The sequence below is a fragment of the Schistocerca americana genome, chromosome 4 (genome assembly GCF_021461395.2).
Source record: "Schistocerca americana isolate TAMUIC-IGC-003095 chromosome 4, iqSchAmer2.1, whole genome shotgun sequence".
Lineage (NCBI taxonomy): Eukaryota > Metazoa > Arthropoda > Insecta > Orthoptera > Acrididae > Schistocerca > Schistocerca americana.
Window position 1 is genome coordinate 609474906 of NC_060122.1, and position 24417 is coordinate 609499322.

Genomic DNA, 24417 nt, shown 5'->3' on the forward strand with positions numbered 1-24417 from the left:
CTTTGATGCTGACTGTGACACAATTACACGTCTATTATTGCACTTTTCGCTATTAGCATACAGCTCATTCCTAATATCATTACCATCGTCATAGTGGATCAATTGGATACGGTCATCATTGGTCTTCTTCCATCCCACGTCTACCACATCGTGGCGCACTGCAGGCATTGGTTGTGTTCCTGATTTGATGTAAATGGATCTGAACTGTGCTACGCCAGTTCTGATGAACGAAATTACTTTGTGATTGCGGCTGCCACTGATTATTACCATTTACTTTACCATATCCCGAATTAAACCTGTTGTCATGACGCCTTTGTTTGCGTCTGTTCGTGTGACTGTTGTAATTATTATGGTTGCTGTTGATGTTACCGTTCTGTCGTCTTCCGACCTACATTGCTACACATCCAGATTCACATAACGATTTTGTTCTGAATTCGTATTGTATTCCTGCCAATTAAATTTGCCATTACTAGATGCTCCCAATGCGTCCTAGTGACTTAAATCTATTGAATCTAATACATAGATTCGGGCGCCATGATAAGTTTTTCTCATATGTGCATGGGTAACTTCATCTTTCAAAACGGTAACACATCCCGATGTCTCACTGGATTGTCCCAATATCATGTATTGTTAGTATATTTCTCAAAGTATTTTCTTAGACTGCCTTGCCATTCATGGAATGGTCCAGGATTAAAAATTTCTTTTTGGAGCCATTCCTGAACCCTAACAGACCAGTACTTTGCAAGAAAAGCCTTCCTGAATTCTTCAAGTATGTTACAGGTTTCGGTAACTTGATTTACCCACAACACGGCTTTACCTCGTACATAGCCACTAACTAGGCCTCCATTTCTGTGCATCCATCCAGGATTTAGGCACTACCCCCTTCGAAGCAAAGAGTGAAGACGACAGAGTGTGTTGTTCTTTTATCTGTTCTTTTATTTGAAATTGATGGTGGCCTATCAAATTTTCTTCTAACGTGATCATATTTAATGGTGCCACACCTATGGCATTACACGGTGACTGACATAACAATGCACTGGATCGTCCACATTCTCTGTGCCACGATTTATTTAACCTCGATTCAAGAAAGCATCTGTCCACAGATCCCGGGCCTAGTGATTGATTACCTTGCACGATCTCTTTCACTTCAGCTAATTTCCTTTTTATGTCATCGATTTGTTCATGGACGGCATCTTGCCACCATGAAAAATCTTGATTGGTTGTTTTCGTTGTATTGTATTACGTAACTCAATTTCCATTTGACTCTCCCCTTGGTCCTTTTGCTAACCACTTCTTGGACCCCCGTTTCTACATCACGATCTATTTACATATTCTTTTCAGTTATCCACGTTTTATTTCTCTTAAGAATTGCTGAAGTTGCTGTTTAAACTACTCTCACAACGATTTTTTCTGCTTTGCCTCCGTAACTATTGTTTAACCTCGTTGATAATTCATGGACCATTCTGGATAAATTCGATTGTGCCTGTTTGATTTCATTTATCTTAGCAGATGGTTTATGTGCCGCTTTTGGTGGATCGCAAGCTAAAGCATCGTGCTTTATAGTGAGTTTTTCGATTTTGGTACTACAAACTCCTAACTGTGATTCATTGTGTCCTGTTATGTAAGTTGAAGGATGAGGAGAGAGAAAGGAAAGGAAGGGGAAGGAACTTACAATATCAGCTGTATCAGGACTTTTTGCGGAATTAGCGGTGATTAGTGAAAAATCGCTGCCAGACCGGGACTCGAACCCGGGATGTCCTGCTTCTGAGGTAGATGCATTAACCACTGCGCCATCCGGACATGGTGTTTATCGCAAATGCGCAGACTGTCTTCCATGCACCCCAGCCGTCTCACATTCCCGCCTAGCGCCATCTATACAAAAGAAGACACCACGCGTTCATATAATTGTTTCTTGATTCTATGGTATTTCTCTCAACTGATACGAGACTGTCTGCTATTTTGTGACTATTTTATCGCTGCAGGTAACATGGTCTGTTGATTCTGTGACATTTTTCCCTGAAATTGTGGCAACATTTTAAACTAGGATGACTACACCACTGAATATTAATACTTAATAACTTCCCACAATCTATAAATAATAATGGCTACAATATATTCCCACAATCTATAAACAATAACGGTTGCAAAGTCACACTCTCTGTACTGAAAATAATCTAGTAGGGCCTGAACTAACTCTTGTCAGGACACTCAAATTTTCAGCAAAAGTTTCAAAAATTTCGTCCCTGAATGTAACTACACACTTTATCTACACACATCTTTTGATACAAAATTTGAGTTATATGAGGGTCACCCCAAAAGAAATGCACACATTTTTTTTTTAAATCCAGTGCTACGGTCGCAGGTTCGAATCCTGCCTCGGCCATGGATGTGTGTGATGTCCTTAGGTTAGTTAGGTTTAAATAGTTCTAAGTTCTAGGGGACTGATGACCACAGATGTTAAGTCCCATAGTGCTCAGAGCCATTTTTTTTTAAATCCAACTTTTATTCTACATGTTTGAAAGTTTTACAATGTGTAGATACATCCTTTAGGAACAATATTTTCATTTCTCCACATAATTTCCATCCCCCTCAACTGCCTTACGCCATCTTGGAACCAGCACCTGTATACCCACACGGTAAAATTCTGGACCAACCTGTCGGAGCCACTCTTTGGCAGCGTGCACAAGGGAGTCATTATCTTCAAACCTTGTTCCACGAAGAGAGACTTTCAGTTTCCCAAAGAGATGATAGTCACATGGAGCCAGCTCAGGACTGTAAGGCGGGTGTTTCAGTGTCGTCCATCTGAGTTTTGTGATCGTTTCCATGGTTTTTTGACTGACAAGTGGCCGTGCATTGTCGTGCAACAGCAAAACATCCTGCTTTTGCCGATGTAGTCGAACACGACTCAGTCGAGCTTGAAGTTTCTTCAGTGTCGTCACATATGCATCAGAATTTATGGTGGTTCCACTTGTCATGATGTACACAAGCAAGAGTCCTTCGGAATCGAAAAACACTGTAGCCATAACTTTTCCAGCAGAAGGTGTGGTTTTGAATTCTTTTTCTTGTGTGAATTTGCATGATACCACTCTACTGATTGCCTCTTCATCTCTGGTGAAAAATGATGGAGCCATGTTTCATCACCTGTCACAATTCTTCCAAGAAATTCATCTCCACCACTCTCGTACTATTCCAAAAGTTCGCTGCATACTGTTTTTCTTGTTTATTTATGAGCCACTGTCAACATCCTGGGAACCCACCTGGCACAAACCTTTTTTAACGCCAACACTTTCAGTATTCTGCAAACACTTCCTTCCCTTATCCCAACGTTGCGTGACATTTCGTTCACTGTGATGCGTCTGTCAGCAGTCACCAATTCGTTAACTCTTTGCACATTGTCTAGAGTGTGTGCAGTACGAGGCCTGCCGCCGTGAGGACAATCCTCAATATTGCCGTGTCCACTTTCATCACGTAACCTGCTTGCCCACCGACTAGCTGTACTGCGATAGACAGCAGCATCTCTATACACCTTTTTCAACCTCTTGTGGATGTTTCCCACAGTCTTGTTTTCACAGCACAGTAATTCTATGACAGCACGTTCCTTCTGACGAACGTCAAGTATAGCAGCCATCTTGAAGAAATGCTGTGACGGCGCCACTCGCGGGAAGAGGTTGACCTAAGTTTGAAAACAAGCGGGAAGGATGTATCTACACACTGTAAAACTTTCACACATGCAGAATGAAAACTGTATTTTGACAAAAATAGTGTGCTTTTCTTTTGGAGTGATCCTCGTACAAAGTACTTACCTGGTTGCAAGTTAGTTTGTATGGAAAATTGGAATTTAAACTTGCTGTTTTCTCCTCCACTGGCGAACTCTGTCCTCTTTTTGTACATTATTTTAAACGTTTTCTGCTAGTACGTTTATTTTGTTGGTGCGCGAAACAGAAAATACATACATCTATGATTGAACGTCAAATAATCACCAACAGTTTACGTCACTGTATCGTTTTATAATTGCCCTTTCCAGGCGCTGTTATTAAATTTCGACTGCCACAGTAGTAGCGAAAACCATGCTTTGTTTCCGACTGCTAGTATTCGATATGAAAACAACATACGTTTTATCTGGCAGCAACTGACACTGGGAAAGATTCTAATTATTATAGGCTTTAATTTGGATAAACTGAACGATGGTGTTGGATATCTATGGCAGGTTCATATATCGTCATATTTTGACAATATGTTTGATTAGTTTGAATAGCGGCTATGGATTTTAATTTGATGGTGATGATGTTTGGTTTGTGGAGCGCTCAACTACGCCGTCATCAGCCCCCATACAAAGTCCCAATCTATATACAGGGTTATTACAAATGATTGAAGCGATTTCACAGCTCTACAATAACTTTATTATTTGAGATATTTTCACAATGCTTTGCACACACGTACAAAAACTCAAAAAGTTTTTTTAGGCATTCACAAATGTTCGATATGTGCCCTTTTAGTGATTTGGCAGACATCAAGCCGATAATCAAGTTCCTCCCACACTCGGCGCAGCATGTCCCCATCAATGAGTTCGAAAGCATCGCTGATGCGAGCTCGCAGTTCTGGCACGTTTCTTGGTAGAGGAGGTTTAAACACTGAATCTTTCACATAACCCCACAGAAAGAAATCGCATGGGGTTAAGTCGGGAGAGCGTGGAGGCCATGACATGAATTGCTGATCATGATCTCCACCACGACCGATCCATCGGTTTTCCAATCTCCTGTTTAAGAAATGCCGAACATCATGATGGAAGTGCGGTGGAGCACCATCCTGTTGAAAGATGAGGTCGGCGCTGTCGGTCTCCAGTTGTGGCATGAGCCAATTTTCCAGCATGTCCAGATACACGTGTCCTGTAACGTTGTTTTCGCAGAAGAAAAAGGGGCCGTAAACTTTAAACCGTGAGATTGCACAAAACACGTTAACTTTTGGAGAATTGCGAATTTGCTGCACGAATGCGTGAGGATTCTCTACCGCCCAGATTCGCACATTGTGTCTGTTCACTTCACCATTAAGAAAAAACGTTGCTTCATCACTGAAAACAAGTTTCGCACTGACCGCATCCTCTTCCATGAGCTGTTGCAACCGTGCCGAAAATTCAAAGTGTTTGACTTTGTCATCGGCTGTCAGGGCTTGTAGCAATTGTAAACGGTAAGGCTTCTGCTTTAGCCTTTTCCGTAAGATTTTCCAAACCGTCGGCTATGGTACGTTTAGCTCCCTGCTTGCTTTATTCGTCGACTTCCGCGGGCTACGCGTGAAACTTTCCCGCACGCGTTCAACCGTTTCTTCGCTCACTGCAGGCCGACCCGTTGATTTCCCCTTACAGAAGCATCCAGAAGCTTTAAACTGCGCATACCATCGCCGAATGGAGTTAGCAGTTGGTGGATCTTTGTTGAACTTCGTCCTGAAGCGTCGTTGCACTGTTATGACTGACTGATGTGAGTGCATTTCAAGCACGACATACGCTTTCTCGGCTCTTGTCACCATTTTGTCTCACTGCGCTCTCGAGCGTTCTGGCGGCAGAAACCTGAAGTGCGGCTTCAGCCGAACAAAACTTTATGAGTTTTTCTACGTATCTGTACTGTGCCGTGACCATATGTCAGTGAATGGAGCTACAGTGAATTTATGAAATCGCTTCAATCATTTGTAATAGCCCTGTACAGTCCAATATAGCTACTTTCACTAATGATGATGGAATGATAAGGACATCACAAACATCCGGTCCCCGGGCAGAGAAAATCCCAACCTGGTCGGGGGATTTTAATTTGAATAAACTGAACAATGGTATCTGACACCTGTGGCAGGTTCATATATCATCAAAATAAAAAGTAATGTGAACAGCGGCTATGAAATTCTATCTTTTCAGATAAGATCACCAAACTGCACATGAAATTTTAGACACCTTTTTCAGAATTTAATCCTTTTCCTACCTTAAATAATTTATTGAATGATTTCTTGAGTCGGAATTTCCGGTACGACATGAAGAAATACTAATAAGAACAGGCGAGGAAAGACGTCAATAAATGGCTCTTGTAGAGGAAAGGACAGGTTAAGTGAGATATCTTCTGTAGCGCCTGGGAAAAGAGAACTATTTAGTATGGCACTGGAATGTTCAGCAGAGGGAAAAACGGTAAGAGCAGACAGAGACAAAAATATGCAAGTCAAATTGCACAGGAAGTTAACTATACAAATTACAAGAAATCGGCACAAGATAGGAATAAAAGGAGTGCAACATCCAACTTAAAAAACGTAAAAAATTCTTCAAACCAAAAAAATGCCCCTGAGCTACCGTGTCGCATTTAATTGTTTTTCTTCGCGAGTTTTTCTAATTAACGGTATCCATGTGACAGAACTGGTTGCTTTGTTATTTTTTAAATTATAGTTGCGCTGAATTTCCTGTTACCAGAAAAAAAGAAAAGGTTGAGCGCCGCATCGACATTGCTGTTATGCCAAAGATTTAACACTTTTGCACAATATTTAACCTTGAGAGTAGAGAAAAAGTAACGAATGGTAACCATCCAACAAAATATTTCCTCATTTCCGTACAGCCATGTGACGAACACTTTGGAGTTGGAGAAATGTGTATGACGACAGGGGTGTCAACCTCAGTTGGGGTAAGTAGTGTCATTAGAAGAAGATGGTACTCGACTGTCCTACCGAGCAAGGTGAAGCAGCAGTCAGTGCACAGGACTCCCATTCGGGAGGACGCTTGTTCAAATGCCTGTCCGATAATTCAGACTTAGGGTTCCCATGATTTCCCTGAATCACTTAACATCGTTTGATTTTATAAGAATTTTTCTATTGATTTCTGTTATGCATGTTTTTAGCACTTCCTCCCGTTAGAACCTGGTAAAATCGACACATTTCAAAACACGATTTGCATACGAATAGAACTGTTAATTTGTTAGGGACTCCAAATATATTTAGATACACTGATTTATCCATGTAACTGGCCATCAGCATTAATAAAAATTATATGAAACTTGACTTTTTCAGACCTGATTTTTTATGCTCTAATGCTCTTAGGTGATCTTTTAGTGACTTTCGAAGCACTATTTGTACAGATATATACTTTGTACACATGGCTTCTTTTATGGATTAAAATAATTCATTTTTTAATATTCACTGATTCACTGCCATTATAAATACCCTTACCTTGCAGAAAAACAATAATAACATTCCATTATATAGTGGAATATAATTAACCAACCACTTCCGCGTATTGTGACGCTCACAAGGTCCTGCACACTGCGACATTCATTTGTTGATGTGTGTATAGAGATGTCAACACTTGTGCATGACGAAAAAATTGAATATTCACAAAGGAGAAATATTTGTTGCACCTAAGACACAGTAAATAATAATGTGTGGGTACCATGGCAGTGCGTCTAAAAGGGTTAATTTCATTCAAAAGACACATCAAAATTCTAACGTAGTGCTTATTTGACGCCTTGGGAATGATGTCACAAACCGCCAGGATAAAAATGGTTCAAATGGCTCTGAGCACTATGGGACTTAACATCTAAGGTCATCAGTCCCCTAGAACTTAGAACTACTTAAACCTAACTAACCTAAGGTCATCACACGCATCCATGCCCGAGGCAGGATTCGAACCTGTGACCGTAGCGGTCACGCGGTTCCAAACTGAAGCGCTTAGAACCGCACGGCCACACCGGCCGGCGCCAGGATAAAAGAAGCAGGCTGTGCTGAATGTTGGACGTTTTGCGGATGGTTTTCGTGAGTGTTGAGTTAGTTGAGCCAGCGACTCTGATTTTTCCATTTTATTAAATAATATGTTGGCGGCACTGACCAAGCCAGGTGCGAGATATCTTTGTTTTATAACTGAACAGTAATAAACAAGCATTACTCAAAGTTTTTAGTTGTTATTTGTAAGAACAGTCGGTACTACAAACTTGAAAATGATAGAACAATGAGCCCGCAGCTCGTGGTCGTGCGGTAGCGTTCTCGCTTCCCACGCCCGGGTTCCCGGGTTCGATTCCCGGCGGGGTCAGGGATTTTCTCTGCCTCGTGATGACTGGGTGTTGTGTGATGTCCTTAGGTTAGTTAGGTTTAAGTAGTTCTAAGTTCTGGGGGACTGATGACCATAGATGTTAAGTCCCATAGTGCTCAGAGCCATTTGATAGAACAATAAGAAATACCTCTAGCTAGTAGAAATCATAAGAGACATCAGAATCCCTTCGCAGCAACACTGATCTCATTTCCAGAATGAGATTATCACTCTGCAGCGTAGTGTGCGCTGATATGAAACTTCCTGGCAGATTAAAACTGTGTGCGCGACCGAGACTCGAACTAGGGACCTTTGCCTTTCGCGGGCAAGTGCTCTACCATCTGAGCTACCGAAGCACGACTCACGCCCGCTTCTCACAGCTTTACTTCTGCCAGTATTTCGTCTCTTACCTTACAAACTTTACAGAAGCTCTCTTGCGAACCTTGCAGAACTAGCACTCCTGAAAGAAAGGATACTGCGGAGACATGGCTTAGCCACAGCCTGGGGGATGTTTCCAGAATGAGATTTTAACTCTGCAGCAGAGTGTGCGCTGATATGAAACTTCCTGGCAGATTAAAACTGTGTGCCCGACCGAGACTCGTACTGGGGACCTTTGCTTTTCGCAGGAGAGCTTCTGTAAAGTTTGGAAGGTAGGAGACGAGATACTGACAGAAGTAAAGCTGTGAGGACCGGGCATGAGTCGTGCTTCGGTAGCTCAGATGGTAGAGCACTTGCACGCGAAAGGCAAAGGTCCCGAGTTCGAGTCTCGGTCGGCACACAGTTTTAATCTGCCAGGAAGTTTCACTGCTCTCATTTGATGTATAAAGTATGTAGAGTTGCATCCCTTTTAAACAAACCATAAAACTAATTGAAGAATACCTGAAAATACACAACCAGGTACCTCATGAGCACATAAATGAAACAATAAAATTGTTACAATTAATAACACAACAAAATTATTTTGAATTCAATCAAGAATACCACATGCAAGAAGAAGGTTTAGCCATGGGTTCACCTTTTGTAAGAACACTAAACAACATTTTCATGAATCATGTAAAAAATTAATACTTTCTTGAAGACATAATAACAAAGAAAAGTTACAATATAATCTACTGGTACAGGTACATGGATGACATAATATGCATGGTAGATGAACCTAAAAATAAAATACAGCAACTAAACAAAGACATAAATACTATACACAAAAACATAAAGTTCACAACGGAAGAAGATCAAGAAAACACACCCAACTTTCTAGACGTAACGTAACCATACGAAAAGACAACCTCAAACACACATTTTACTTATACAGAAAACCCACAACAAGTGACACTAACTTAAATGCAATCTCAAACCACTTGTAGAATTAGCAAAAGGCCGCAATGAGATACATGTTGAACAGTCTGAGTGGGATTCCCCTAAACACTTCTGATTACCAAATGTAGCTGGCCATTATAAAAGACATAGCATTAAAAATGGACACAAAGATACACTGGTAGACAAACAAAACAGAAAAACAAAGACACAAATAATGAAGAAAGCATACCACATCAACACATACAACATGTACAACCACAAAGAAAAAATGGCATACAATGACCTAACATAACAAAGTCACACATAAAATAGGTAACATATTCAAAAACAAGTCATTAACATTGGTTACAACACAAACAACTCAATATAAAATCTCATCCCAAAACCGAAATCAAAGTCATACAGATACCAACAATCTGGTATCTATCAGCTCAGTTGCAGAAATTGTGCAAAGATATACACTGGGGTAACTGGCAGGACATTTGACAAAAGATATAAAGCACACATCAGAGGACAGAAACACGGTGCAAACCATTCAATACTCTTAGACCATCTAAAACAAAAATACCACAGACCAAGCACTATTGAAAAAGATGTGAATGTCATAAGAATCAGTAAAGACAGATAGTTCTTCCCTTTCCAAGAAAATTTCCACGTGCACAAAGCACTGACACAAAATAAACAGTTGCTCAATGACCAAATAAATATAGGGAAACAGACACTACATAAAATAATTGAAGAAATCACATGAATAAGAAAAGGATCTTTTCCATCCTTCACCTCTCCCACTTAACATTTAATTTCACTTTTTGTTCCTCACCTTTTCTTCCAACTAACTGTCCATCACACTACTATGAACTTATGTCCACTCAGTTTAGCTTATCCCTCCCCCACCTACTTGCAAAAAAACTCCATCACTATCCCTTCAGTACTCTTACACAGAACATAAATACATAGAAACATAATTAAATAGAATAATAAATATATAATTAACTAAAGAGAGAAAAGTGTAAGCCAAAGATAAACTAATGACAATGCAGGCAACACTAAAAAATCCAACACACGCTTATAAGTATACAAATAAACAGTGAACAGTGGTGTACGAAAAAGTGTGGTGTGTAAAACGTAAGGAAAGCATAGTTCTTCAGGGCAGCGAAAAATCATATAACAACCATCAGTGTCTAATAAATAAATAACCAAAGACATGCTAGCAGTCGGCATTTTCTGATGTAGGCGAAGTACCAAGCAGAATTTACGTAAGTGAAAACCAGCAATCTGTTAACGAACTGTTTTCTGTTTTTTGCATCTACAAAACAAATGAAATTGTAAATTCTCTGATTACAGACTACTGATGATGCTTTACTTCAATAAAAACGGGGCTGGTGAGAAAAACACATTTTCTTGTAGTTGTAATGACGGAGCAAAACTACCCGCAGGAATTGTAAAGCAGCTAAGAAAAATATGGCCACAAATTTAAGAGCTGAAAGTCAAGTTAACCTAATAATAAAATGGATCTGTTAACACGCGGCCCTATACAACCAACCACCACAAGTAAGTATACCCACGGTAGTTGTGGCTTTGAGAATTTGGTGATGGTGACTCGCTTTTTGTAAACTATACAACGAAACAACCATATTTCAATGGGCAGCCCGTTATTTCCTGGACTTGGTGCAGATAATATGAACGCAGCTGTTTTCAAGGACAGCTCTCCAAAAGGCGGCCCCAATTCTTATGCCGCTCGTCGAATGCTTGTGGATGGTCCCTCATCGAAGTGTCCCCAAAATTTCTTCCGAAATGCCCGCTGTTTGAAGCAGGCGTGCACGGCCAACATTCGTTTTCGACATCTAATGTGAGACATAAAACTCTCTCCATCCGAACTGGCCTCGGAAAGCCCAACGGTACCGACCGGCCGCCGTGTCATCCTCTCAGCCCAGGGGCGTCACTGGATGCAGATACGGAGGGGCATGCGGTCAGCACATCGCTCTGCCGGCCGTTCTCAGTTTTCGTGATCGGAGCCGCTACGTCTCAGTCAAGTAGCTCTTCAGTTTGCCTCACCAGGGCTGAGTGCACCCCGCTTGCCAACAGCGCTCGGCAGACCGGACGGTCATCCATCCATGTGCTAGCCCAGCCCGACAGTGCTTAACTTCGGTGATCAGACGGGAGCCGGTGTTACCACTGTGGCAAGGCCGTTGGTTATTTGAGACACAGCTGCATAATAATTCATACAGTATTCAGGATCCCTACTATATGTATAGTAGACTTCTGAGCAACTTACGCACTACGGTTCGTACAGGAAAATGTAACAAATACAGAAAACACAATTTGCTGAATTGACACACTTTTGTAACTTTATAGCTATGATGAAGACATCTAAATATTTTCTTCCTTTTCTTTACTTCATTTTAAAAAAAATTCTTATTACTACCACTTTTCTTATTAATTGCAAACGTGTATGTTAAACCATAGGGTTTCTAACATATTTGTTATGAGGCCTTGTAAGTGAGTCGAGAATGGACTCTCGATAGCGGTCAGAGAATTGGTAACGATGTCGTGTCGTTGCTCCTGGTTTTGCGTGTAACGTACTGCTGTTAAATTCTAAAAAATACCCGCGCCTATCGTATTCATACCTAGAACACACGGCAAGTAATCCGTGAACAGTAACGCTTAGCTGAATGCATGAGGACAGTCTCGCGAGAACCATTACTAAACCAGTACTAAATTGGGGATCCCTTCATGTCTCAAAATGTCTCCTACCGATCGCTCCCTCCTTTTAGTCAAGTTGTCCCACAAATTTCTTGTCTCCCCAGTTCTGTTCAGTACCAGCTCGTTAGTTACATGATCTACCTCTCTAATCTTCAGCATTCTTCTGTAGCACCACATTTCAAAAGCTTCTGTTCTCTTATTGTCTAAACTCTTTATTGTACATGTTTCACTTCCATATACCGCTACACTCAAGACAAATACCTTCAGAAAAAGACTTCCTAACACATAAATTTACATTCGCTGTTGGCAAATTTCTCTTCTTCAGAAACGCTTCCCTTGCGACTGCCCGTCTACATTTCATATCCTCTCCACTTCGGCCCATATTTTGCTGCCCAAATTGCAAAATTCATCTACTCCATTTCCTAATCTAATTTTCTTAGCACCGCCTGATTTATTGTGACGGCATGCCATTACCCGTCTCTTACTTTTGTTGATATTATTCTTATAATCTCTTTTCAGGACGCCATCAATTACGTGCAGCGTCCTTTGCCTTTGGTTTCCTTTACCGCTCGCTCAGTGTACAGACTGAACGACATTGGGGATAGTCTACAACCCAGTATCCCTCCCTTCTCAAGTACTGCTTCCCTTTCATGTCCTTGGACTCTTACAACTGCAGCCTGGTTTCTGTACAATCTGTATATAATCTTTCGCTCCCCGTATTTTATACCTACTGCCTTTAGAATTTCATAAAGTGTATTCCAGTCAACATTGTCAAATTTTTTCTCTAAGACTACAAATATTATAAACGTAGAATTGCCTTTTTACGAGGGGCGTTCAATATCTAAAGTCACACATTTTTTATCAGACAGTTTAGGTTAAAAAATGCGAAGTTTTTTGTGGAACATCGTGGAATATTCCCGCGTCTGACCCTATAGTTTCATGAATTCCCAGTAGGCGGCGACGTTGTACGTACCCTTCAGAATGACGTCTGTAACGGACGTGCACCCCAAGCCGACAGCTGTCACTGAGTTTTTTTTTGGAGGAAAACCACAAAATCGCAGTTATTCATAGACGTTTGCAGAATGTCTACTGAGACCTGACACTGAACAAACGCACGGTGAGACGTTGGGCGAGGGGCTGTCATCACTGCAACAAGGCCACGTAAACCTGTCCGACCTCCCACGTGCCAGGCGGCCACACACAGCTGTGAAACCTGCAATGTTCGAACGTGAGGACAATCTCATTCAAGGTTATCGTCGGATCACAGTCAATCATCTCGCTGCACAACTGGACACCTCTATTGGTAGTGCTGTCGCACTCGTCCACTAGTTGAGGTACGAAAAGATGTGCGCTCACTGCGTTCCTCCGCGCCTAAAATGAAACCATAAAGAGCAAGATAGGACCATCTGAGTGGAGTTGCTTGCGCGTTAAGAGGCTGATCGTGACAATATTTTGCAGAACATCGTCACAGGCGATGAAATATGGGTTCATCACCTCGAACCGAAAAAGTGTTACATTACTTACTGAATGCCTCCCGTATAAATTATCTTCTAAGATAAGTGTTAGAGCCATTATTGCCACGCGTCTTCATAAATTTCGTCGGGAATCAGTCTGATCACCCCCCAGATCTACACTCACCAGTTTTTATATTCTTGCTTAAGTAAGTCGTGTCTGTATTTTGCCAGCGTGACTCATTAAACTGACTGTTCTGTAATATACGTGGGTGAGCCGTGACTGGCTCATTTTATAAGCTGGAATTACCATTCGTTGCAATTCCGTGTTTAGTCCCCCCCCCCCCCCCCCCCCCCCGCGGTTATCGTGATTATACTGTTATCCTCTCATTTCGCGGGTGGCAGCAGCGTTGTGTATCGATATTCGCACCTTGGACTATTTTTGATCTGGCGCTTATAGTTTCCGGCTGGGCGGTGTGCGACCAGTCGGTCGGTTGGCGTGCAGCAGCGAGGAATTCTCCGCGGGACATAGTTTGGCTGGGGCCGCTGGTGGTCTCTACGCGGTGTCGGAGTGTGTGGGGCTGTTCCCATTGCTACGAGGTCCGTGGTTCACCGACCCTGGACACGAAAGTTGAGTTCTGATTTAATCTAGCAGCAAGTCAAGACTGCTCACATTGTGTCGTTTGGAGTTCGTTGTCAGCTGTCGGGACATTCCCGCGAGCAACAACGTGGTTTTCAAGTTGGAAAATTCCAGTTACCCTCCTGTCGATTTTCACTATATTTGGTTATTTGAAATGAAGTGCACCAGCGGAAACTTCTGCCTTGTGGCCGTTAACGTTCCGGTTACCTGCCCTGGCCGTTGACGTAAATTTCAGGCAGTGTAGTTTCCTAATCATGTTGCTGCTGTTTAGCACGGTGTGTAGTTTGACAGGTCCAGTATGATTGGTCGTGGGCGTCAATATCTTCTACGTTGTTCCGTTGAACTCCCTGTTGTGCCCTGGTCCAGTGAAGAGGAAGTTATCTTGTCGGTGGGTCCGTTGACGTCGGTCGGTTGGGTTGTCATCGGATCGTGAATGGTTGGCCTGACTGCCTGTCTCACCCAAGAGAGCGATAGTGTTTGAATTGCAGGACAAGTCCCGAACATCTGAGCGCCCTTGGATGTACCGCCTTTTCTTTTTTATTTGTTCTTGTTGTTTGTACTTGTATGGCTTCTAGCTGATTTTTTTAAAATTTATGTTGTTTTGCCCTTAAGGCGTAAGATTCCTTAGGCCTTCAGCCTAATTTAAAGAACTGTTTAACGTAAGACCTTCGGCATTTTAAAGGTTTTAATGTTGTTGAATTTTAAGTTTTGGGCCTTCAGCCGATTTTGAGTTTGAGTTGTTTTGCTCTTACGGCCTTCAACGTAAATTAAAGAACTGTTGGCCGGCCGGTGTGGCCGAGCGGTTAAAGGCGCTACAGTCTGGAACCGCACGACCGCTACGGTCGCAGGTTCGAATCCTGCCTTGGGCATGGATGTGTGTGATGTCCTTAGGTTAGTTAGGTTTAAGTAGTTCTAAGTTCTAGGGGACTTATGACCACAGCAGTTGAGTCCCATAGTGCTCAGAGCCATTTGAACCATTTTTTAAAGAACTGTTGTAAAATAAGGCTTGCCTTTTAAATTTCTGATTATGCTTGAGGTTTAACTTATTGGCCTTCAGTCATTTTTAAATTAAAGTTGCTTTCAGCCAGTAATTAAGTCCCGAAGATTAAAGCTGCGTGTTTCAAAAAAACATTTTTTTGGGCTATTGTAATGTTTGATTAAATAATAAAGTTGTATGTTCGAGTGTCACTGACAGCCCGCTATTTTGGTCCCTTTCCACAATTTAAACTACCTGTCCTGTCCTACGGATTTAGCAGGGCGTCTCAGTGGGCATGCTGAAAATAATGCCCCCTAATGTTTTACCTGAAAACTCTTAAAGTTTTTTAAATAAAACAAACTTAATTAATCTTCTATACCTTTATTCTTCATGTCTATATATTTATTTCTCAACATAGTCACCCTCGAGTCGAAAACGTTTCTGCCAACGAGAGATAACTTTTTGACACTATCCCTGTAGAATGTTTGACTTTGTGGACAGGGCCACAAGCTGACCTCTGCCCACATCGCTTCATTACTATCAGAGCGAGGTCCTTGAGGTGTTCTTTAAGTTTTGGTGACGCATGAAAATCGAATGGGGGCCAATTTAGGACTGTATGGAGAATGACCGATGACAGTGAACCCAAGGTATTAGTGTTGCTGATATTGCAGCGCAGGTCTGTGGCCGGTATTCTCAAGTCGAAGGAGATGGTGGTCCATGTGTGAACGAACTTTGCAGATTCGTGCTTTCAGTTTTCTGAGGATTCTACAGTACACCGACATAGTCACGTACATGGAGGTAAAAAAAGAAGGGAGATGACACAACAGACTTACGCTGTACTTTATTTTGAAGCCAAAGAGGACGCCATATTAAGTAGCCCAAAAATTAGCAGACTACTATGAAACTTCCTGGCAGATTAAAACTGTGTGCCGGACTGAGACTCGAACTCGGGACCTTTGCCTTTCGCGGGCACGTGCTCTCCCATCTGAGCTACCCAAGGACGACTCACGCCCCGTCCTCACAGCTTCAATTCTGCCAGTACCTCGTCTCCTAATTTCCGGGCTTCTCAGAAGCTCTTCTGCGAACCTTTCAGAACTAGCACTCCTGGAAGAAAGGATATTGCGGAGACATGGCTTAGCCACAGCCTGGGGGATGTTTCTGGAATAAGATTTTCACACAGCAACGGAGTGTGCGCTATTCTGCAAGGTTCGCAGAAGAGCTTCTGAGAAGTTTGGAAAGTAGGAGACGAGGTACTGGAAGAATTGAAGCTGTGAGGACGGGTCTTCAGTCGTGCTTGGGTAGCTCAGATGGTAGAGCAATTGCCCGCGAAAGTCAAAGGTCCTGAGTTCGAGTCTCGGTCCAGTACACAGTTTTAATCTGCCAGGAAGTTTCATATCACCGCACACTCCGCTGCAGAGTGAACATCTGATTCTAGCAGACTACTGTTTACGAGTGCTTCTTGTTCATTATTTCTGTCGTGTGCGCGCAGCAGCTGTTTTAAATACTAACAATTATAGAGTTTACACGAATAACATGGTGTCATGAAGGCAACTGCGAACGTTTTTCTATTCGTGAATGAGTATTGCTCTAGTAATTCGACACAGAGTGACGTAACGGGTGTCACCGCGGAGAATTATGAGGGTATGAATTCCGTGAACCTAATGTTTTGGGCTGGTTAAGGTTGGCTTGAAGTTTGCGACGTAATGCCATCTAACTTCTTTTTTTACCTCCATGACTACGTTACACATCACCATGTTACGCTCGGTAATTCGGAACTCTCCAGCGGCAGAGAGTTTCAACTTCGTCAGCGAAGCGGGAAATCCGACGAATAATAAGCATGACACATAAACGTTAACTGACCCTGGGAACAATAAAAAGTTAAGAGGTATTACTTTTCAGCACACTCTCGTACACACCTGTGAGCACATGCCTTCTTTGGAATTGGAGTTATTACCTTCGTCTAGAAGTCGGAGGGTATATCGCCTGTCTCGTATTTCCAGCACATTAGGTGGAATAGTTCTGTCGTGGCTGGCTCTGCCAAGAAAATCAGTAACTCTGAGGAAACGTCTATTCTAGGTGTCTTGTTTCGACTTAGATATTTTAGGACTCTCTCAGATTTTTCTCATAGCGATATATATCCCATCTCATCATATTCATCTTCTTCCCCCCTTTCTATAATACTGCTTTTAAATTTATTTCCCTTGTAGAGCCCCTCTAAATACTTCTTCCACCTTTTAGTATTTCCTTCTTTGCTTAATATTGGCATGACACAAGAGCCCTTCACATTTATGCAGTTGCTTCTCTTTTCTCCAAAGATTGTCCCACAGCGGTTTCTATCTTTACCCTAATTATACATGTTTCTACGGCCTTGCATTTGTCCTCTAACCATTCTTACTTGGTTATTTTGCACTTCTGCTAATCTCATGTTTTAGACTTCTGCATTCCCTTTCACCTGCTTCATTTTCTGCGTTTTTATATTCTCTCCTTTCGCCAAATAAATTCAGTACCTCTTGTGTTGCCCAAGGATTTTTGCTAGGACTTGTCATTTACCTATTTTATCTTCCGCTGCCTTTACTATTAATCTGTCAAAGCTTTACATTCGTCTTCTTCGGTATTTTCCTCCCTTGTTTGTAAAATTTTGTTAATATTCTGTTTCTTACATTTTTACTTACAATAAATTATGGTCTAGGTCCAGATCAGCCACTGGGAATGTCTTACAGTTTAAAATTTTGGTTCAATATCTCTGTCTTACCATTACGTAATCAATCTGGAATCTTTCAACGCCTCCAGGTTTCTCCCTCGTATAGAACCTTCACACATGATTTTTAAACCAAATGTTCTGTGTAAAACTATGCAAGGGAGATTCCTCTAACATTTATTTCCCCCAGTCCGTATACTGTTTTTTCTACCCTTCAAAACTGTTTTTCCTACCCTTCCTTTTCCTAATATCGGATTCCAGTCCCCAATCACATTTTCCTCTCCCTCGACTCTCTGACGCAGTCAAAGTAGAAACTCTTGTGACAGTCTTTTATGGAAGAAAGCAATCACATGTTCAAATCGAGTATTAAGTGCTCTCTGTTTTAAACTGAAAGCTATTTCTTGTGCAGTAATCCAAAATTATTTCTATCTCCTCCTATTTTTATTAAGTCGTTATTAATACAGAAAGTTATCTATTTCAACACTGCCTCACAAAGGGTAATAATATACAGTTTCAGTTCGGCTAAAAATTACTTCTCTCGTAATTCAAGTTGCAGAAATCATAACTGCGCAAGTGTCTAGACTTATAAACCCAATAGTAGTGAAGATCATTAAATGGTTGGCACTAACGTCGGATTATACCACAATTTTATATAAAAAAAATTTTAGTGCGCAAATAGATGCGAAACTGTAACTAATGTGTTATAGTCACTGTAATTAACGTCAGTTGTATTAACCATAGTCACTGTAATTAACGTCAGTTGTATTAACCATACATTAACCATGTATATACACTCCTGGAAATGGAAAAAAGAACACATTGACACCGGTGTGTCAGACCCACCATACTTGCTCCGGACACTGCGAGAGGGCTGTACAAGCAATGATCACACGCACGGCACAGCGGACACACCAGGAACCGCGGTGTTGGCCGTCGAATGGCGCTAGCTGCGCAGCATTTGTGCACCGCCGCCGTCAGTGTCAGCCAGTTTGCCGTGGCATACAGAGCTCCATCGCAGTCTTTAACACTGGTAGCATGCCGCGACAGCGTGGACGTGAACCGTATGTGCAGTTGACGGACTTTGAGCGAGGGCGTATAGTGGGCATGCGGGAGGCCGGGTGGACGTACCGCCGAATTGCTCAACACGTGGGGCGTGAGGTCTCCACAGTACATCGATGTTGTCGCCAGTGGTCGGCGGAAGGTGCACGTGCCCGTCGACCTGGGACCGGACAGCAGCGACGCACGGATGCACGCCAAGACCGTAGGATCCTACGCAGTGGCGTAGGGGACCGCACCGCCACTTCCCAGCAAATTAGGGACACTGTTGCTCCTGGGGTATCGGCGAGGACCATTCGCAACCGTCTCCATGAAGCTGGGCTACGGTCCCGCACACCGTTAGGCCGTCTTCCGCTCACGCCCCAACATCGTGCAGCCCGCCTCCAGTGGTGTCGCGACAGGCGTGAATGGAGGGACGAATGGAGACGTGTCGTCTTCAGCGATGAGAGTCGCTTCTGCCTTGGTGCCAATGATGGTCGTATGCGTGTTTGGCGCCGTGCAGGTGAGCGCCACAATCAGGACTGCATACGACCGAGGCACACAGGGCCAACACCCGGCATCATGGTGTGGGGAGCGATCTCCTACACTGGCCGTACACCACTGGTGATCGTCGAGGGGACACTGAATAGTGCACGGTACATCCAAACCGTCATCGAACCCATCGTTCTACCATTCCTAGACCGGCAAGGGAACTTGCTGTTCCAACAGGACAATGCACGTCCGCATGTATCCCGTGCCACCCAACGTGCTCTAGAAGGTGTAAGTCAACTACCCTGGCCAGCAAGATCTCCGGATCTGTCCCCCATTGAGCATGTTTGGGACTGGATGAAGCGTCGTCTCACGCGGTCTGCACGTCCAGCACGAACGCTGGGCCAACTGAGGCGCCAGGTGGAAATGGCATGGCAAGCCGTTCCACAGGACTACATCCAGCATCTCTACGATCGTCTCCATGGGAGAATAGCAGCCTGCATTGCTGCGAAAGGTGGATATACACTGTACTAGTGCCGACATTGTGCATGCTCTGTTGCCTGTGTCTATGTGCCTGTGGTTCTGTCAGTGTGATCATGTGATGTATCTGACCCCAGGAATGTGTCAATAAAGTTTCCCCTTCCTGGGACAATGAATTCACGGTGTTCTTATTTCAATTTCCAGGAATGTATATATCCCGTCTGCTTTCCTACAAACTTGCTGCTGATAAGTTTTGCTCCAATACAGCCTTACACGAAGTATTATTCAGTGTAGATTACAAAATTATCAGGCTAAAGCTTCGCGCGAATTTTTTTTTTTTTCTAAATTTGAAGTTGTAAAACTCGCTGTCCGCCATTGCGCAGCATGAGTGCAAGCCTTAACATTATCTGCGACTTGGTCCCTTTGGTCGAGAGTTGCAGCAAGCTTAGTATTCAAATATTTTATTTGATCTCCGTTTTACAGCACTTAGCCATTTCAGTGTGATAATAGGTATATTGGAAATGTAATATCAGCATTTTTAGACCAAGTTAATCCGTAATGTCAGTCGTAGGATAGCGTCAACAGATAACTCCTGATATTTCCAGAACACAATAAATTGTTATATTTTGTAGGTTCTTGTATTGTCTGCGTATAAGAGACTTAACCGACATTGGCTCAGTGTATTACTGTTATTGATAGATGTTATGAACATGGCCCTGGCTTCTTGACAATTCGAGCAACGTGTGATTTGTGTCTCTATACGTTATACCATCGCAACCGCAGGCACGGGACTCGGTGTCATAAATCGAAGTAGGTGCTCCTGGGATGATTCATAATTTAATCTTATTTTGTTTATCGCAGAGACAGTTCGTCATTGCCCGCTATTGTGGTTAAACCAGGATGTACTCGTGGTTTATAGGTGGATTTCAGCATAACCACGTCCGTTGATCTTGAAACCATTCATCTTGAAGGCGTGGCCGGATGATCGAACGATGCTACCACGCCCGTGTTTGTCCTATGTTACCAAAGGGTAAATGTGGGTAACTCACAAGAGTTTTTAATGCAGGGGAAACTGTAATCCAGTACTCCACGTATTAATCCATTTTTACACGTTCTGTCAGTCTACTCATGTGTGTTGCAAGTCAACCACGCAACTATGCAGTCCTCTGATTTTCACCTGAACCAGGATTCTGATGATGTCTAACGCCGAAGAGCTTAAAAATGGATTGATAAATGGAGGAATACGGGATTCTACTTTTCTCTGCGTTGCAATTTCTTTATCTTCGACCGATTCAGCAAACTGCAGTCTACACAAATTATTCACCATGGTCACCTCCCCCCCCCCCCCCCCCTCCTGGGTGCTTTTTGGCACATCTTTGTTACTGTCGGAAGAAACTTTGACGTCACGGTTCTCAAACATCGATCCCCCCATAGCGCAGAACAGGGATTCCCTCTTTAAAATTGGCACTTTGCCGTCTCCCACAGTACGTTTTTAAGTGTTTTTTGCATCCATGTTTATGTTTATAAATGTAGTCTGCAAGAACTATTTTGATTTTCATTAGACAAGAAAATAGTTTTGACAAAGGTTATTTGCTTCCAGAGGTCACGTGAATGACATATCCTAAAATGATCACTAACATTAAAAAAATAGGACTATGGGATTTTGAAAGCATACTAGCATATCTATTTGAGCCAAATCAATGACATATCTCTGAGGTAGGCATGATAAGACATTATTGAAAAACTAAAATATTCGTATTGTAATGTGCTCTGTACGACTAACTGAAAGCTGCATAAAACAGTATAAAATCGTAAGAAGCACTAAAAGTAGGCGAGAAAACCGGTTAACGTCGCAGTAAACGGAACATATACCGAGAACCCCATGGGTCAATATGCCGTTTCCATCCCTACTATAAAAAACGCAATCCAGCTTAAAAAATGCTAGTAACCGTTATATTATTTGGAGTATGTCACTGAAATGATTTTAGGTATCGGAAGTAGAAAGGGCTTTTGGAAGCAGACTGTTTGGACCATTTTCTTGTCACATGGAAATTAACACAGTGCTTTAAGATAGCAAAGCAAATCCTAACATTTTATTGAACCGGTTTTTTTCCCCGTACGTTATGTAAAATAGAATGAAATTACTTTCTTCTCCCTTAAGACTACATTGTGTTTAGTATTTGGTGCGAATGTACATTCTGATCCTACCGCGACCACCGAGCGAGGTGGCGCAGTGGTTAGACACTGGACTAGCATTCGGGAGGACGACGGTTCAATCCCGCGTCCGTCCATCCTGATTTAAGTTTTCCCTGGTTTCCCTAAATCGCTCCAGGCAAATGTCGGGATGGTTCCTTTCAAAGGGCACGGCCGACTTCCTTCCCCGTCCTTCCCTAATCCGATGAGACCGATGACCTCGCTGTCTGGTCTCCTTCCCCAAAACAACCAACCTACCGCAACCGTCCAACAAGTCGTGTATTCGACCAGTCAGTTGAGAGCGGACAGTGTTAACTAATGGACTTGCGATTTTCGTGTGTCAACGTTGTCGCTGGGTCACAAAGTGCAGTGTAGCAACATCACTAAATCAAGTGTTCAAGACATTCTCCAGAGTGTTTCAGAGAAGAGAAAAATCTGTGTAAAGTTTGTCCCACATAACTTGACTCCCGAACAAAAACAACGCCGTGTGGACCTATGCCGCGCCTTGACTCAAATGCAAAACGCGGACTATTATGGAAAAAACCGTCGCGGGTGACAAGACTTGGTGTTATCAGTGTGAAACTACCACAAAACAACGAAGTGCAGAAATTCGTATGAACGGGCAACTTTTTCACGACATAACCTACGCTCAAGAGAAAGGTCTTTTCTGGCAGTCACATAGTCTTATGAGCGTTCTGTGCGTTGCACTCAAGTGCGGGGAGGCTACACTGGGGTGACAAAAATCAGGGGATACCTCATAATGTCGTGCCGGACCTGCTTTTGCCCAGTAAAGTGCAGCATGGACTCTACAAACCTTTGGAAGTCCCCTACAGATGTATTGAACCATGCTGCCTCTACAGCCGTCCATACTTGCGAGTGTTGCCAGTGCAGGATTTTGTGTACGGACTGACTTCTTGATTATATCCTACAAGTCTTCTAAGGGATTCATGTCGGCCGATCTGGATGGTCAAGTGATTCTCTCGAACCTCCCATAATGTTCTTCAAACCAGTCGCGAACAATTGTGGCGCGGTGATATGACATAGTTGCTTGGGAACATTAATTCCATAAATGACTGCAAATAGCCGAACATAACCATTTACAGTCAATTATCCGTTCAGTTGGAGCTGAGGATTCATTCCATTCCATGTAAACAGAACCCACTCCATTATGGAGCCACCACCATCTTGCACAGTCCCTCGTTGACAACTTATGTCCATGGCTTCATAGGATGTGCACCACACTCGAACCCTACCGTCAGCTCTTACCAACTCAAATTGGGAAATATCTTATCAGAAAACGATTTTCCAGTCCTCTAGGGCCCAACCAGTATGGTCACGAGCCCAGGAGAGGCGCTGCTTTTAACAACGGCACTCGCGTTGGTTGTCTGCTGCTATCAAGAATTAACACTAAATTTCGCCGCACTCTCCTATCGGATACTTTCGTCGTACATCCCACAGTGATTTCAGACGTTATTTCATGCAGTGTTGCTCGCCTGATAGCAAAGACCATGCAAAGTCCATGCAAACTCCACAGCTCTCGGCCGTTAAGAGAAGGCCGCCGGCCACTGTGTGTCTATGATGAAAGGTAATGCCTGAAACTTGGTATTCTCGGCACACTCTTGACTCCGTGGATCTCGAAATATTGAATTCCCGAAAGATTTCCGAAACTGGATGTCCAAAACGTCTAGCTCCAACTACCATTCCGCGTTCAAAGGTGTTGATTTCTGTCGTGCAGTCGTAAGCATTCCGGAAACCTCTTCACATGAATCAACTGAGTTCAAATGACAGCTTTGCACTGCCCTTTTATACCTTGCTACACTACACTACCGCCATCTGTATATTTGAATATCGCTATCCCGTGACTTTTGTCACCACAGTGTATGTAGAACCCCTGAAGTGTGAAAACCACCATCTCAACTTTTCTCTACGTTTTATTAATCTAGTCTCGAAACTTCACCTACATCTACATCTACATACATACTCCGCAATCCACCATACGATGCGTGGCGGAGGATACCTCGTACCACAACTATCCTCTTCTCTCCCTGTTCCTCTCCCAAACAGAACGAGGGAAAAATGACTGACTATATGCCTCTGTACGAGCCCTAATCTCTCTTATCTCACCTTTGTGGTCTTTCCACGAAATGTACGTTGGCGGCAGTAAAATTGTGCTGCAGTCAGCCTCAAACGCTGGTTCTCTAAATTTCCTCAGTAGCGATTCACGAAAAGAACGCCTCCTTTCCTCTAGAGACTCCCACCCGAGTTCCTGAAGCATTTCCGTAACACTCGTGTGATGATCAAACCTACCAGTAACAAATCTAGCAGCCCGCCTCTGAATTGCTTCTATGTCCTCCCTCAATCTGACCTGATAGAGATCCCAAACGCTCGAGCAGT

The 24417-nt window shown here is 42.8% G+C and overlaps 1 pseudogene; it reads right to left on the bottom strand.

Moving 5' to 3' along the window:
* Window positions 1-11434: 11434 nt before the first annotated feature.
* Window positions 11435-11552, bottom strand: LOC124614086 (annotated as a pseudogene).
* Between the last annotated feature and the right edge of the window lie 12865 nt (window positions 11553-24417).